Raw genomic sequence first — 14,753 nt, forward strand, 5'->3', positions numbered from 1 at the left:
CACGTGAAAAACAAACAAGCAAAAAAATAAAAAAAATTAAAAAAAAAAGAGCTGCTCAAAGTGGTAGTGGAGACAGCTGTGAGCTCAGAGTAAGAATAGTGAAGGCCCTTGGGCCGAAAGTTAAGTCCAGTTGCAGAATACTCTGAGAGAGCTGAAAACCATTCTGATTCTAGCACCGCCAGGCCAAGCCCTCCGTGCAGCCCCTGCCCCAAACAGGAGGAGGCCAAACTCGAGCACTTAGCGCTTTGTCGTTGTGGTAGTCGGTGGTTCGTTCACAGCACCTGCATTTTCCTGACCCTTCTTTGACATCTCTCCTGATGTTGGAGATTGAATTCTCAGGGCTTCACGTTATTAGTGAGCTACATCCTGCACTTAAATGCATTTAAATTTTTTCCTTATTTTATGTATTTTGAGGCAGAAGCTCAATATGTTATACCCCAAGCAGCCTCAACCTCATTCTGGAGTCCAGGCCATCCTTGAATTTTCAGTTCTGCCTTAGTTACCAAGTAAATGACATTCACAGGTTCTGGGGATTAGGACTTGGGTATCTTTGGAGGGTGTTCTCTAGTTTACCACATACCTCATACTTATTATAACCAAAACTGAATTCCTGATTTTTAGTATTATCCACATAGAGAAGGTCATCAAATATCCAGTTTGCAGCACACAACGCCTGTCTACACTCTATATGCTACCATACAGTTCGCGAACTTTGGGCAAGGGGTTGGAGGTTGAAACACACTGAGACAAGGACCTCTAGTCACTGGTAAGAAGCCCCCTATTCAATAGCACCACCGAGGCTTCTATACCCAACAGTCAAGTGGGCCAACAGGTGAAAACATTATCCCCTGATCCTCAAGGCAAGGCGACACGTACTTGTGAAGCAGAGCTGATAAACAACTTTGACACTGCTTTCAGTAACTCAAATAAGAAGGAAAGTAAAGATTACTAGCAGGGAAGAGCAGCTGGAGGCCAGGACTCCAAATGGTCACAACACAGTTTCCCTCCCTCCCACGCCTGTGTGGCTGTGGTGGGGTTTGGCAAAGAAGCCGCTTGGTGGGTGAAATCAAACCAGGCAGGCGGAGGTGGGAGACCTGTTTTGTCCTATCCCCGTAGGTCTGGAGCTGGAATCCACATGGACACCAGATGAAGATGGAAGTTATAAAGTAATCCCACACTAGCTCAGAATTGAGTACAATAAAGGGTTATTTATTTAGGGGTGGACTCACAGATCACAGTCCTCTGCATGAGTCGGGAACAGAAACTGAATTTAGAAGCCGGGGGGTGGGGTGGGAATGCACTTTCTTGTTGGCAGTCGGCATTTATAGTATAAGAGACCACGCCCAAATGTGCTGGTATCTTAAAGGCTACTGGCTGAAGGAGTTCCTACAGCAATCATCCTCATAAAGCTACATTTAAAATCGTTTTCTTGTGTTTCTTCTGGGTTAGGATGATCAAGGCTGCCTATTGTATGACCACTGGGTTCTAGTGTTAGCATGTTGCTTTTTAGGTTGTTGAGTGAATTCTTGCATTGGCGCCTATCCATCTCTTCCTTCAGTTGGTGTTGGCAGTGTCTTTGCCTCTTGGTCCAATCCTTGCAGTGGCTGTCTGTGTCTTTGGGAACTGTTCTTGGTCTGCTCTGTACTGTCGCTGTCTGTGTCTCAGAGAGCCATTGGGTCTCTCTGGGCCCGCTCTGTTGGCCCGCTCTCCTGGTCGGCTCTCTTGGTTCACTTTGTGCAATCCCAGCCTATGCTTCAGAGTTCCTCTCTTGGTCCTCTCTGTGTAGTTACAGCCTGTGTTTCAGAGTTCCTCTGAGGTCACGGGGGTAGGGAGAGGTAGGAGAGTTTGGGGGTGGAGTGGGACTTGTAGCTTATAGGATCCCATCGATGGGACGGGAGTGTTGAAGCAGCCTACCTGCAGGATTCTTGCCTGCTGACTCAGAGCGTCAAGATTTACACTTGACCTTTTCTACAATAACGACCTTAACTTTTCATGTCAGGAAGCCAATGTGAAGGTTCTGATATTTGCCAAATGCATCTCCACCGATCTTTCCTCTCAGAAATTGGAGAACTAGCTGCAGGATGGGTTGAGGACATATTGAACCACTGTGAAATGGACTTAGGCTAAACATCCTTTTATCATTTGGCTCCTATAATCCGAATTCATCATCTAAAAGTGGGTTGATAGTCCTGTCGCTTAGAGTTAAGGAGCCCATTCAAGGATAACTACAAGCACTAACAGCAAGCAGCTCTTGGCAGAGACAGTGTGGGTGTTCAGAAGCAAATGTGCTGGCCTGTCTTTCTACAGACATCCTGGCTCTCCTCGGAGTGATTTCCTTGACTCTTGAGGGTTTTTCCTTCCCCCGATTGCCCTTCATAGCGCAGTATAGTTATTAAAAATGAGGACTGAAGATTTATCTAATTATTCTTTATCAATCAAAATTGGAAATCAGATATTGGAGTAAAAACCTGAATGATCAGAGAAGTGGGGAAGCCACCAATCACTTCCTCCCTCTCCTATAAGGGATCAAGATCCCCTATGCCCTGCCTTATTACTTCCTCAGTCCTCTGAAAACTTTGTAGTTTATGTGGCTAGCTCTGCCCTCTGGTTTCAAAACAGACTTTGTAGTCAGAAAGCAATCAAAATATCACACAGCTGAAGACTGGGGTGTGTGTGTGAAGAGGATGACTCAGTGGTTAAGAGTCCTTTTTGCTCTACAGAAGGCCCAGTTTTAAGTCTCAGCACCTAGCTGGAGGCTCACAATATCATAACTCTACTTCTAGGGGATCCAACACCTGCTTTTTACCTCCCAAAACACCAGATATATACATGAACCTGTGTGTGTGTGTGTGTGTGTGTGTGTATACAAGGAATACACGTGGACCTACCCATACATGTGCAGGGAATCCCTCGTAAAATAAGTAAATCTAAAAATATATTTAAAAAGGAAGACTTGCAATCCAGTTTGGGATCTTGGCCGGACAAGCAGTTGTCAGATGTTGGGCACGTGGTTTAGCCTCTTCGTAATTCTGTTTCTTTACAAAGCAAAAAAAAAAAAAAGTCAGTATGTATCTCGCAGTATGTCTTTGTGTGCTGTGTCACTAGATGGGAATGTCAGGGATCCCCTGGCATATAGTACGCACCATGTAAGTGTAGGTGTTAGCTACTATTGCTGTTATTATTTGGCCAGCTTCCTCACTCAGGATTCTTGCTAGCCTGGTGTGTCCTCAGAATCCTCAGCTGTTGCTCTGTTGCTTCATTCTCTAATCCCTTCTTTCTCCTCCTCATATCCAGAATGTAATTCTTCCTAGATCTCTGTTTAGCTTTCTGCTTCCAAGTTAGACAGTCACAGTTTTTGAAAACCCTGCCAGACATGGTGACTCATGACTGTAATCCTAGCACGTAGGAGGCTTGAGGCAGGAGGATTGCCACAAGCCCAAGGCACACCTAGGCTACATAGTGATTTCTAGACCAGCCTGGACTTCAGAGTCAAATCCTGTTTCAGAAAACCAAAAATAAACCAAACCAAACAAAAATGTTACCCTTACTCTGTGTGCTGTGTCAAATGCTTTCTTTGTATGAATCAACTCAGTCTTGAACCTCAGAATCTCCTGCCTCCACCTCCCAAGTGCTAGGATTTAAGACAGGTACCACCATGCCCGCTTTATTTTGCACCAGGGGCTAAACCCAGGGCTCCCAGAATGTTATACAGGCATGCTATCAATTGGGCTATAGTCCCAGTTTTGTTTCTTAAATAAAATTATTTTTTACTCTTTCTCACTTATTTTCTTATTTTTATATCCTAACCAATGCTTCCCCTCCTTCTCCTCCCAGCCCCTCTCCCCCTCCCCCGCGTGCCCCATTCCTTTCTCCTCCACTGTTTCCCTTCAGGTACAGGCAGGCATCCTGTAGCTATCAGTCAGCCATGGAATATCAAGCTGTAGTGAGACCAGGCAACCCCTCCTCCACCAAGGCTGGCTAAGGCAACCCACTAGGAGGAATGGGTCCCAACAGCAGGCAGCAGAGTCAGAGACATCCCTGCTGCCACTGCTAGGGTTCCCGTATGAAGAGAAGGTTGCAGAGCTATAATAGATATGCAGAGGGCCTAGTCTGGTCCAGTTCAGGCTCCCTGAGATAGGATTTGGCTATGTAGTCTACAATAGTCTTGAACTTACAGCCTCTCTGTCTGGGCCTCCCAAGTCCTGGCATTGCAGGTATGTACCATCATACCCAGATTTAATATGTTAATTAATAAATGACTTTAAATATTTGAGAGGTATGTGATATTTCCATACACGAATGCACTGAAGAATGATGAAGGACAGCTACAACATTTTTGTAGTGAGAGTGTTTGAATTTTAATCTCTTAAGTCTTCAAATACAATGTGTGTTATTGGATGGCCATGCCGCTAATAGATCTCCAGTGAGTATTCCTAACCGAGAGCTGTGCCATTAACCAGTGTTTCTCTATTCCTGTCTCGACTCTCTGCTTCCACTGATAGCTGTGCCATTTATTTCCCTGGCCTGCTAGCTGAACGTTTAAGATATGGGGCCTTTTTATGTTGTCTAAGGTAAGACGGCCCTCCCACTCCAGCGTCCAGTGGCTGTGTGTGTACCACATCTAGAGAATGAGTATGAAATAAGACCAACTCGTTCTTGATGGTGGGTAGTGAAAGTTAATCATCTTCGTTCAGACTTTTTTCCTGAGAAGTAATCATTGTTTCCTCCTATTTACATGTTCTCTCTCTCTCTCTCTCTCTCTCTCTCTCTCTCTCTCTCTCTGTCTCTCTCTTTCACACACACACACACACACACACACCCCAACCTGGGGTGGGCTGGGGATGTTCCCAGGCACTAAGATAAATTAAAATAAAAGTAACCAATATTTTCACATTAATTAATGTGTGTGCACGTGCATGTCTGTGCCGAGGTACATGTATGGTGGCCATCAGTTGGCATGTGGAATTCAGTTTTCTCCTTCTACCCTGTGGGTTCTGAGGGTCACACTCAGATCATCATGTTTGTTGACGAACTCCCTTAGTGATTAAGCCATTTCACCTCCTCCAGTTAAAATTAAGCAGACAAACAAATATACATGAAGAAGCCACTGAGGACGATACCCAGTGTCAACCTTTGGCCTCCACACATGCAGCATGTATACACACAAGTTCATGTATGCACAGACAAGTGATAACTCCAATAGAGCAAGTATGTTTGCGCATGCATCACAGTGTGCAGGGATATCTGTAAGGTAAGTTCTGAAGTGTGAGTGTTGCGTCCAAGGGTCTGCACATCCGGAAAGTAGCGCCATCCGTCTCTCCTAGAGATGGCGCGAGTTTGCTGCCTGCCGTAGTGACAGTGTGTGAGTGCTTGCTTCCCCAGTCACACTGACACTCAGATTTAACCTACTAGTTTTCCTTCATACTACCAAGAAGAACACACAAAGCACCCCCATCGTACGTCTTTTTTTCTTGATAAGAATGGCAGATGTGTTTGGTTTTATCTTTCTGATAGTGGGGCTGCATCTCCTGTCCCGTCCTGTGGGTCGTACTCTGAGGACTTGGGGCAGGTGACCTGACCACAGGACTCAACCAGAATAGCTTCAGGCCGCCAGGGGAATTGAGAGCCAGGCTGGTGCCTAGCCTCATAATGGAGATGCAGACAAGTCAAGTTCTATAATAGAGCACAGGGCCACTGCTGGGAAACCACAAATTGCTGACTCGCTCCAGCAAAGACTACTCAGAAGCCAAGTCCAGGAATTCTAAAGATGCATCAAGATCCGGGGTGGGGGAGGGGGAGGGGGAGGGGGAGGGGTGAGAGGGGGGAGGGAGGAGGCCTTGCTTTTAGAAAAGAAGCCAACAGCAAAGGCCTTGGTGGTGCTTCCTAGAGAGCCAGCGAGGAGCCATGGCATTTTGCCACCCCTGATGACCCCAGGACAGTAAATGGCTGGAGCTAGAGTGGACCCCACACTCAGCATCCTCCAGGGAGGAGCCTCCGACAGACCTGAGTGCTGGCTTCCCATGGATAATGCAGGGCTTCACCTGGGCCAGATCCCGATTCAGGCTCTAACCAGCTCTCTGAGTTGGGCTTGTGATATACTTTAATGACCTGTCTATGTCTCAAATATCCTCTCTCCTTGCTTTAACTTTCCCAACCATAGACTGCTTGCTATAACACCTGTCTCAGAAGGTCGATGTAAGAGTCAGTTGAATGATTATGTTCGTTTATTATTACTTGGCTATTTACAATGTCCTAATGAATTATTGTTATTTAATATCATTAATAATAAAAGAGGACCCAGGAAGGGAAGTGAGGGGAAAGTGTTTGGAGGAGGGACTGACTGAGATCTTGAAGGATCAGGATGATTTGACACATTAGAATGACTGAAGTTAATGTAAGGGTCTCTTATATGTTCCTGGGCTCAGCTAGTCTGCAGTGCTGGGCCTTAGGGCAGACCAATGTAGGAGAGAGTCGGGGTGAAAGCAGGAAGTTATCCGCTGAGAAGCATGACCAGTAGGCCTGGCTTAAATGGCATCGACAAGGGCTCTGACGTTTGTGGTCACATTGAAGTGTAGGACTGGGCACAGCAGCAGTTTCTGTGCAGTAGAAAATTTCCCTCAATATCAGTCTCTTTGGAGAAGACTTGGGCTTCGGAATCTTTAGTATATTCTAGGGACAAGCTGTGTTCGTGGTTCTAGATTTCATACTCCCCACCCCTTGGTTTTTTCGAGACAGGGTTTCTCTGTAGCTTTGGAGCCTGTCCTGAAACTAGCTCTTGTAGACCAGGCTGGCCTTGAACTCACAGAGATCCGCTTGCCTCTGCCTCTCGAGTGCTAGGATTAAAGGCGTGTGCCACCACCACCCAGCAGATTTCACTCTTTGAAACCAGAGGAGCACGTGCTGGACATCTCCTGCAGAGCCTGGTGGGATTGCCATTGTCATCATCATATTATTTGTTACTGTTACTATTATTATCTGTGACAGATCTCACTTTGTAGCGCAGGATAGGCTGGAAGTCATTACTGAAGCTCACAATGGCGGCCTCTTGCCTCAGCCCTTTGAATGCTGGAATTCTAATGAAACGGTCTGTGACTCAAATATCCCAATCTTGTATTGCAAGATGACACACACTTCCAGGGTCCACCACTAGCCCTCATTACCATGAAGCCATGGATTGGGAGTTTGTACCTAAGGCCAAAATTCGTGTACTAAGACTTAATCTACACAACTGTTGTATGTGGAAATGAGGCTCTGGGATGTAGCTAGGTCCTGAGAGTGGAGCCTGCATGATGAGATTAGTGGGTTGGTAGTGTATGCAAACACAGAAGTGGGGCCTCACCAGGTACCACACATCTGTCAGCACCTGGATCTTAGACTTCTCAACCTTCAGAACGAAGAGAAATAAGCACAGTTCCCTAATCTGTGCTGTTTTTATGAGAGCAGCCCAAATTTACTAGGACAGATCTATTCTCTCCCACTGAAGAAAGCGTAGATGTAGCCATGGTCCAACATGCCGTGGTGTCGGCAACACAGGTTCCTCTTCACCATCCAAAGTATGCATCTCGGTAGTGTGGTCTCTGAATCCTGCCACACACCTGACATTTCAGGTAGCGGAAGGAAGGGGGGGGATGAAGAGACATTTCCCAGAAAAGGTCGACATCTATCATCTGTGTATGTACATGCATGTATGCATGTATGCGTTTATCTACTGATCTTGTGTGCACGCGCATGTGTAGATGCTGTGGCACACGTGTGGAGATCAGAGGACAGCTAGCTGGAGTCAGTTCTTCCTGGGAACAGAACTCAAGCTCTGTTCTCTCAGGCTTGGCAGCCAATGCCTTCACCTGTTGAACCACCTCGAGAGCTCTACAGGTTCTTCAATCACACGGCCATCGTTTACTCTAAGGAAGCAAGGGGATATGATGAATACACAGATGTATGCTTTTGGGGAGCTTGTGGTCAACCACCTGGTTACAATTTGGGCTAATATTGAAAGAAGTTAGGTCCCTGGGGAGTGGCTGTCATTTTCCTTGGCAGTGTTGCCTCTGGTAAGTTACCCATATCCCAGGAAGTAAGCCCCATTAGTGCTCATGCAAGCAGCCGTAGGTAAGCTTTAGTGAGTCCAAAACAATTAAAGGCAGCAAAGTAGGAGGGGCTTTTTGGGAAAGGAAGAGTTTCAATGGCGAGGTGGGGGGTGAGAGAGGCCGTAGGGAGATACATGTATGAAATTGTCAAAGAGCAAAAATTTAAAAGGAAGGGAAAGTGTATCATGGGTATATCGTGTGTTATCCTTGAGGATGCATAGGTGAGGCCAGAAGGTAAGGTCACTTCCTTGTGGGCCGACGAGGCTTCCCTTGGGCAGAGGGTGATTATGTGTGGTGATCCTGAGAGTATAGGAGGGGACATCTGTGAAATATACGTCCGAGGGAGGCCAGTGGGAGGTGAGCTGTGTCTCTGGGCCTCTTCCTGGAGTTCTGGGCAACAGTGGACAGTGTTTCCGATGCACACATAGCGCAGGGTGGACAGGAAGTCTTCCCGCAGGGTGTCCTAGGCTAAGGAGCCCTTCTCCGTGAGGATAGTCTAGAGCTGCCCAGACCCCGTCCGACTTCGGCACTGCTCTCCCATAGCTGTTGCAAGCTCGGTTTTGTTCTTCTCTCAGGATCCTCGCCCTCCTGGAACATGTCCCCTCAATCTCTGTCTCTACACCCTCCCCTCTGCCCTCTGAGTTCAGTTCAGAGGTTACCCTCCTGACCCCGCCCAGCTCTCCAGCAGGGAAGGGGGTGGCTCTTCTCTCTGCCTCGTTTTGTTGACTGGTGACTCCCAACCCTGATCTGGGACTTTCCTGAAACAGACCATTCGTGAGGTTCAGGCCTGAGTCTCCCAGCCCCCGGCACCACACTTGTTTGTATCTTTGGCTGGATTATGACCCCACTGCTTTCCATGCACAGAAACAATCCCAGAGAGGCAAAAGAAGCAGTCCAGATCACACAGCTAGTTAGAGTCAAGGCCAGGCCCTGGAATCCAACTCCTACTGTCTTTCACCACCTTGTGGGCATGGGACGTTTGGGAAAGTCTGTGAGCATCTCTGGGCCTTCCTTAATTCATCTTGCATCTTATCCATCTTGGCATCTTATCCCCTAGAGGGCTGCCAGGAGAGCGGTGGTGGAGGATGAGTCTTGGCGGTCTTGTCTGGAGTCACCAGGCAACAGGGAGAAGAGATAGACCATCCAGAGATGTATTTTGCTGACCCAGTCCTCAAAAAAACGAGAACAAAATGCTGCAAACTCAAGCTGGGGATCGGGCCAGCAGGGCGCTGAGTCTACTTGACGAAATGCACCAAACAGATTCACCGCCTCTTTCCTTTGGAGAGGAATTGTTTTCTGGTTCATCTGAATTTAAAGAAAAACAAAACAAAACAAAACAAAACAAAAAAATCATAAGACAGTCTCTGTGTAGCCCGGGCTGCTCTGGAACTCACTCTGTAGACCAGGCTGTCCTTGGACTCATAGGGATCCTCCTGCCTCTGCCTCCCAAGTACTGGGATTAAAGTTGTACACTACCACTGCCTGACTAAACAATCTCTAAAGTTAAAAAAACACAACAGATTTTATCAGGCTCTGGAGCATTAACGGAAGCTCCAGGGATGTCTTCTTCGGCTCTGCCTCACTACTCCTGGGTCCTGGGTCCTGGGAATGGTTTTATAGCACAGACAACTGGGGTGCACGATTCTCCCTCAGCAGCTTCCCAGCTTCACTCTGGGCTTGCAGGGCTTCTGTGACAAAGTAGTTAAGGCTGGGTGGCATAAACAACAGCTGGCAATTTTCTGACTTTCCTGGAATCTTGAAGCCCTCAAACAAGACCTCTCTGCGTGGCTTACAGTTGGCCAGCTTCATGGCTCAGGTGTGAGGAGTAGAGATAAGGCACCGTGAATTCAGTGACCCTCGATAGCCTAGGGAAACAACACAGACTTATGGCGACTGTGTTCTAGCTCGCCCATGCCAGATTTCCCTTCATCTGCAATAACTCCAAGATACAAGTTTATTTTATGTTCTACCATAGAGGAATAGAAACTGACAATTGGACTACTAATTGCTACATTTTATTCTGATTTTACTGATGCTGGCATTTGAAAAAAAATGTATTGGATTGACGAAAGATAATATATCCAGTTTTCTGGGTCTTGGCAGCAAGGTCCGCCGGAGAAGGAGCAGGTTGGGTTATCTGGCTGGGGCCTAAGATTCTGCCGCTGTTCCATATCAGGTTGAGCAGAGGAGGAGACGGGTAAAGGGTCAAGCTTACTGAGAACAATCACTGGCAGAACGATCCGCATCTGCGGCCAGAAAAGACATCAAAAACCACTGCTGATGCCCCACCTGAGTTTTAGGGGGCCCTGTGAAATGAATCTATGGCTTGTTTGGGTTCTTGTTTCAAAGCTATTACTCACTGACCAAGGGGTTGAAAAGAGAAAGGCTTCCAAGTATGAAGAGGGCTTTGTACGCACACATGGGAGGAGGGAGTGGGTGCCGGTCCGGAGCCTGGCCTTAGCTCCTCCTTCCCTGGCTGTGGATTAGGCCATTTCTCATGCATTGAGGGGTGGAATTTATTTACCCATTCAACAAATGTGAACTCCCACAGCTGGGGGCAGTGTGCTGGGGTGCAGGGATAGAGGTGCCTCTGTTTCAAGAAAGCTCCGCCCTTTTTGGGGCGAAGGCGGCCACACGCCTGGCAGCACTTCCTCCTCTCATCCTAGCGTCACTGAAGTAGATGAAAAGGTTTGTTTTTCTTTTTTCTTTTGAGGTCTGGCCGTGTGGCACAGACTGGCCTCGACTCGCGATCTTCCTCTCTCAGACTCCTGGCTGCAGGCATTTTCATTTGCGGCACACAGTCACCGAGAAACGGAACAAGTGCCGCTGGCTCGGGTGTGAGCCGAGCCGGGTCCAGACTTCCTCTCCTTGACTTCAAGCCAGCTCTCGTTCCTCTCTGTCTTAAGTTGCCTGTCACAAGTTTGCTTTCAACATAATGTTTTTTTTTTTTTTTAATTTTGTGCCAAAAATAGCCAACGAATATCACATTCTAGTCATTGCCAGTAGGTTCGCCTCTGTCATCAGTCAAATAAGATGAACCTGTTCTGCTGGTGGGAGGCGGTCAGGGAGCTTCGTGTGACTACACTGGCTTCCTGTTAAGGAGGCAGGGGGCACCGCGTTCCAGAAGACTGAGCCACACCTTCACAAAAGCGTCCTGACTATAGTTATGGGAGGGTTCAGGCGTGACCCTATCACCTCCATTTTGCCTGGCCGCTTCTCCTCCCTAGCACTTAGTGCAGTTCCGCGTTTCACACTGGGAAATATGGCGTAAAATGCAGTCATACGATGGCTCCATCAGCCTTGCAGCATCTTGGTTACAGGTACATGCCACAGGATGGAAGGGTGGCTGAGAACACAAGAGGCCAGTCCTCCTGCCTGACAGAGACCAAACGTGGATTGTCTGGGCTCTGCTGGCATGCCTCCATGGCCAAGCAGGTGATCTTCTCTTCCAGCTCTGGCTAGAAAAAGACTTTTCACTGGAAGAGCAGGCTCGTAACGTTGCAGTTTGCTGAGGAAGCTTTCAGACTCAGGTCATTTGGAACACCAGGGGAAAGGCCTGGATCCGAGACCTGGCACTCGGAAGCCTGTTCTGTCCTTGGCCTCAGGTGACTGGACATAACCTTCAAGTGCGTCAGATCAATTTCCAGGATGATTTTTGCCCCAACCTGGCCACTTAAATGCTATTTAATTAAATTTAGTCCCAGCTAGGAGCATATCATGTGCAGGGCACCCTACTTACAGGCAAGCCATTTCACCTCCGTGCACCTCAGTTTCCTCCTCTGTGAAGTAAAGCCCTTTTGGTGCAGCTTCTCTTGGGAAAGAGAAGTGCTTTGTGGACCATGAAGCGATTTATCCACTCGGGCATCGCTAAGCTGGCTGTCCTGTCTGTGAGGTCCATGCTACCTGGAGCCACCAAAGCACTGGCCACCATGTCTGTTTACCTGCGGCTCTGTCTCAGCAGCCTTCCCAAGGATGGATGTGTGGACTTTATATTCACGGAGTCCATCTCTGGGACTGGCATATTATTTAACAGAGCTTTCAAATGTCAGAGTTTGGGAGAATATAATACACAGAATGATTTATAAATAATAGGGAAAAAAAACCATTTTTGTGCCGAGGATAGAATCTAGGGCTTTATGCATACTTGGTGTGTACTTGAGACAGTCCATGAATGGTAAAAATTGGTTTCTCAGTTTTGGATGCTGCTAAGTCCAAGAACAAGGTACAAGTTCATTAAATACCTGTTGAGACACTACGAATTATTACATCAGCTTTCCATGGTGGTAAACAATATCTGCTGTAAGTTCTTATGAAGAGAGATTATGATAGAGGTTTTGTAGTCAGGGAGATAGCCTAGTGGCAGGGTGTTTGCTTAGCATGTGCGAAGCCCTGGTTCAATCCTCAATAATAAAGTTTCTTTAGACTGGATGTGGTGGTACAGTTGTATAATCCTGGCACACAGGATCTAAGGCAGGGGGATTGTCTCTTGGAGGCAAGCCGAGGCTCTGATTGAATTCGAGGTCAACTTGGGCTACATAGCAGGTTCTTGTCTCAAAGTTTCCTTTTCTGTGGGGCCTGTGGTAAGTGTACTGTATCACGGAAGGTGTACATGTCAGAGTGGAGAGTCACATCCCAAGTCAGGAAGAAAGAGAAGATGGGGTGGTGGTTCCCAGGGGTTCTCAGAGAGTGGCACTATTAGGAGGCATAGCCTTGTTGGAGGAAGGCAGTGGGCTTTGAGGTTTCAGATGCTTAAGCCAGGCCCAGTGGCTCACTGTCCCTTCCTGCTGGCTGCAGATCCAGATGTAGAACTCTCGGCTCCCTCTCTGGCACCGTGTCTGCCTGCATGCCGCCATGTTGCACCATGACGAAAATGGATTAAACCTTTAAACTGTAAGCCAACCCCAACTAAATGTTTTCCTTTATAAGAGCTGCCGTGGTTATGATGTCTCTTCACAGCAATAGATACTCTAAGATAGACAGATAGACAGACAGACAAATAGAGGGAGATAGACCCACAGTTATTTTCAGTGAACTAAGGACCTCGCACCACCACTCATCTCTTAAAGCCTCCATCCTGGGAAGCTAGCCTTTAATTCATGCACCTTTGGGGAATTCATCATCCAAGCTGCTCATTCCCTGCTCATACACGGCCATCTTTTCCCTGTGCTCTCAGGTGGTAGGAAGGGCAAGAGTGTCCTCTACAGTCCCCTTTCTAAGGCAGACTGTGTGTGTGTGTGGGGGGGGGGACTCACATAACAGAAAGATGGGTTTGGAGTACTCTAGGCTACCAGCTAACCCGAAAATGGTAACAGAGGCTTAGAAGAGCCCTGGGCACTGGGGGCGGGGCAGAGGTCAGATGCGCAAGGTTCAGACTCACTGCCCGTGAGACTAGCTGGCAGCACCACTTTCAGAGCTGTTTGGTCACCTTGGTTCAGGTGGGACCCGGGAGCTATGGGTACGCAGTGATCCCCTGGGCTCCACTGATCAGCCTTCTCGGGGGTGACTCTGTCACCAGGCTACCTCCGCTGCTCGGCCTTGCTACACTGACCCAGAGGTTCTGAAGGAGACTGAGGGCACCCAGCTGTCTGGGCAGATGGAGCTGTTAAAGGTCCAATCCTTGGGACCTGGAAACCAGCCTGGTTTCTCCCTCTGATAGATCTGTTGTCAAGGTTTTTTTGTTTCGCTCTGGGAAATGATTACAGGGTCTCGTGTCCCTGCCAACCACTGCCACCAGCCCCGAGCCCCTGGATGCCCAGGCAGTCACAGATGGTCAGTGTGGACTGCAGTCCAGGGAGGGAGCTGACCTTGGCTAATACCCCCTTCAAAGAGCCTGTTGGGAATAATTCATGAAAGGAAGCTGGCACTGGGTAAATTCTAATAAATGCCGCGATTCAGGCCACACAGTGACTAATAAAACATTGTGGGGATGGCCGAATCTGGGCCGCACCGAGGGTGTCAGGTGACAGAATGCTGCTGGCCTTCACTGGGGGCACGCCTGACGCAGTGGTCATCCAGGTGCCTCGGAGTTCCCATCGGCACCTTTCCTGATCGTGTGCTGCACGTAAGGGAATAGAGAGCGGGCAGGGCTGCCGCCTCAGCAGCGGTGGAGTTCAGCTGACTGCGGGCGAGCTCCCTCTGGGAGTGAGGGGCTCAGAACAGCCCACCCCTGCTCCTGCCCCACTCCCACATCCTTGGCGATGGAACCACCCACACTGCTCCAGGCTCCTCCTCTCTCACCTTCGCTGGGCAGCTGGCTGACCTCACCTGTGAGCCTGATCCCATCACTCCTCCAGGCAGCGGCCATGTGGGAGGTCCACGGGCCCTCAGCACTCTCCTGCCAACCCTCAGTGCACGCCTGTCAATTCCATCAAGGGCTAACCCACTTTCTGCCACCCATAAGGCTACACCGCATTCCCGCGGCAGGTACGCAGCTGTTTCCAGGCTGGTTAGCTAACTGCCTACACCGCGGTCCCCTGTAACTACTGAGAAGCTGTGTTCCAGGACCAGCTGGAATTCCTACCACCTCTTTCAAGGTACTTGGGGCATGGGTGTTAACCCAGTGAGGAAACAAATCAGAGGAACTCAGTCAGGGCCAGAGATCTAACAGTACATAGTGGAGCTAGTTCCAGCCCGGGGCCCCCTTTGGAAGCAGACACAAAGTAACTGTCA

The sequence above is a fragment of the Chionomys nivalis genome, chromosome 23 (assembly GCF_950005125.1).
Source record: "Chionomys nivalis chromosome 23, mChiNiv1.1, whole genome shotgun sequence".
In the NCBI taxonomy this organism is placed as follows: Eukaryota; Metazoa; Chordata; class Mammalia; order Rodentia; family Cricetidae; genus Chionomys; species Chionomys nivalis.